Source organism: Amphimedon queenslandica, unplaced genomic scaffold, assembly GCF_000090795.2.
Source record: "Amphimedon queenslandica unplaced genomic scaffold, v1.1 AMPQUscaffold_13422, whole genome shotgun sequence".
Classification (NCBI taxonomy): Eukaryota; Metazoa; Porifera; class Demospongiae; order Haplosclerida; family Niphatidae; genus Amphimedon; species Amphimedon queenslandica.
Genome location: NW_003546342.1, coordinates 101,008 through 103,807, shown reverse-complemented (window position 1 = coordinate 103,807; position 2,800 = coordinate 101,008). Strand labels below are relative to the sequence as shown.

At 34.6% G+C, this 2,800-nt stretch overlaps 1 protein-coding gene across 2 annotated transcripts in view; it reads right to left on the bottom strand.

The window, feature by feature from the left end:
• The window catches only part of LOC105312654 (uncharacterized), a 13,546-nt gene that overhangs the window by 7,368 nt on the left and 3,378 nt on the right, over window positions 1-2,800 (bottom strand). The window contains exons 5-8 of one of the 2 annotated variants that reach the window (XR_002184752.1): window positions 1,085-1,501; window positions 547-795; window positions 361-478; window positions 7-305 (exon numbers count right to left, since the gene is read on the bottom strand). The exons of the other annotated variant lie outside the window; for it this stretch is intronic. The gene's annotated coding sequence lies outside the window, so the exon portion shown is untranslated. Of the gene's footprint in view, window positions 1-6; window positions 306-360; window positions 479-546; window positions 796-1,084; window positions 1,502-2,800 lie in introns of those variants that run through there. 2 annotated transcript variants of the gene reach the window in all.

The following is a 2,800-nucleotide window of genomic DNA, read 5'->3' as shown; positions in this document are numbered from 1 at the left end:
CGAGCAGTAGCAAATGCTGTACTTAGTAAATCCAATGCTGCAGCAGTATTTGTACCTCCTTCAGTGTATGTTATACCTCTAACAGCAGTAGCCAATTGGTGAATAAGTATTAATGGAACCCAATGGGATAACAATTGATGGACTGCTAGCAAAACTAATGACTCCAACACGAGTGTCATCTGGTCCAATGGTAAAGTTAGACAGCATGTTTGCAACAAAGTTTTTCATTATCTCAAAGTTATCAGCCCCAACACTTCCAGATGCATCCAATAAAATAATAAAATCAAAAGCCCTTGCAGTACAATCTGTACAAAGAGGAGAATAGCATAATTTTACACAGTACTGAAGTACATACTGTACCTAAATGATCATGTATAGCAGCTGGAAGAGCACTGTCTGGACTATCCAAATTGCACTGCTGAGCATCAGTAAGGAATGTAGAAATCTGGGAAGGGCAAGACTCAGTTGTCTTTATAATCTATAAGAGTAAAATAATAATAATAATGATAATAAAAATTATTATTACTATAACTAGAACTCTCTTACCTGATCTATTGACTGCTTACTCCAACTTTTTGTACCAGGATAAATTCTATTTCGAATACAATTAAGGTTCTGACATTGAGGTGATAAGAATATAGCTGTACAGAACCCATTATCAATGTAACATTTAGAACGACTTGCAATGGCAAATGTTGCCAACTGGTCACAAGTAGCACTTTCATCATTATAGAGAGGACTGTTGACAATAGCCTGCATCAAACATCTACGAACCCTAGAAAGCCATGCTTGACCCTAAGATAATATTGTATTATTAGATTGCTTTGGTAGAAGCATACACAGTGACAATCACAATAATTATGTTGATTTACAGCTCTACTATGATACGTATGTTAATTATTCATTTGCAAACTATTTCATTGAGGTATGAATTTTGCCATAATTGCCCAATATAAAATATATAAGATTTCATCATGACAGATTGCTTTCTTAAAATGACATGCAGTGAAGACAATCAAGGATTTTACCATTAAAATTTAGGATATTGGAGATCAATTTACAACAAGTTATCAAAGCTGCCTACCACTATATGTATAGTTGTCTCCAATGTTATCTACTAGCGACAACTCTGATGCCTGAAATTCTATTTGAGAGTACATCAACTAACCCCTAGGTTACTTTCAATAAAGTTGAATACTATAATATAGTAGGTTGTAGGGCACACACCAATGCAATCAGTGTATATTTACTGATTTTGTGAAGCAATTCGATTCACTGATGTATTTCTGACAGTCAGGTTCACCACGGCGAAGAGGATAGTCCTTGTCATTGCAACGGAATTTAGTATCCAAGCAATTATAAAAACTGCAGTCACCATCAGTGGCCAGAGCAGAGCAGTCAGTATCTTGAGCTGTGCATTGATCAGTGATGCACAATAGAATGACAACTGCAGCAGCAACAGTGGAAAAACCAGAAATCATCTTATGATATTAGCTGCAGCCTATAAAGTAGGAAAAACAATAAAAAGGAAGAAAGGAGATGAGATGAGAGTGAGCTGGAGATCTGAAGAAAACAAAACTAAATGAGTTTAAATAGAAGCCATGGCAGAAGCATTAATGCTGACACAGAAATTTCAGGAAGTGGATTTGTAGGTTTTCTTCCTGAGTGTTTGTTGACATAACAATTTAATTTCTAAGAGATTTCATATTCAGGATTGTGTTAGACTTAAAGTAAGAGGACAAAATCAGCAAAAACAAAACACTATACAAACACAATTACTGTATAGAGTCTAGTATGACTTGGGTAAGAATGGTAATGAAATTTCAACAGTGTCAATGATTGTGCAAAGTAGCTCAGAATTAAGTTTACACAGTTTAAGTTACTTCTTAAGAGACTTAGTCTTTTAAAGATAGTTAGAAACAGTCACTTCATAAATACCATGCAGCTATACCATGCAAGTATACACATGCAGCTAGACTAGATTGTACGCAACTTCACAAAACTTTCTACACAGCATAAAATTGTACATGTATATGCATCAAAAAATGTAATAAAATAGAAAATTCTCTCTTAACAACTCTTGATGAAATACATGTACACTGTACTATAGTAAAGGGTGTTTTGTCAAATTTTGGAGCCACAGAAATAATAGTACTTGGCTTTTTGCAGGCTTCATGTTAGTTCAGGGTACAATTAATATTGTCTTAATTTTACCAGGAGCAGGACTCATCCTCAATACTCATCATCTCATTCTCCATATCTTGGACTACAAGGAATCAATGATCCGTTTAATTTGTATGAAAAGCATATCAGTAAATAATATGTATGCATAGCTCTACATATTTACTGACTGATATCATCGACCAGCCTAAATATTTCAGAAATTTGCTATTATGCATGCAGATGCTTTCCAAGAAATAAAACTACACATGATATCGACAATTATTAGCTTTCTTAGAAACAAATTATGAATTATTCAAAAAATTTACAAATAATTTAAAACAAGGATATCAGATATCAAAGCTGTCCACTACTAACTGCTGAAAAGCAACTTTAAAGCATAGATAATGGAACGAGGGGAGGATTGGAAACTGGATCACGTGCGCCACTTTTCACAGTTCGATGTGTGTTTGCCGCGAAAATGGCGCCCTGTACAGCTCTCGTTTTTTGTGGGACTGTAACTCTTCGTCCAAGGTATACCAGACTCTGTACAAAGATTCATTTTGTTGCTAAAAGATTGGTCTATTAGGTTAGCTATTTTATTTACTATTTTTGTGAATTTTTTGTGATGTTTTGCTAT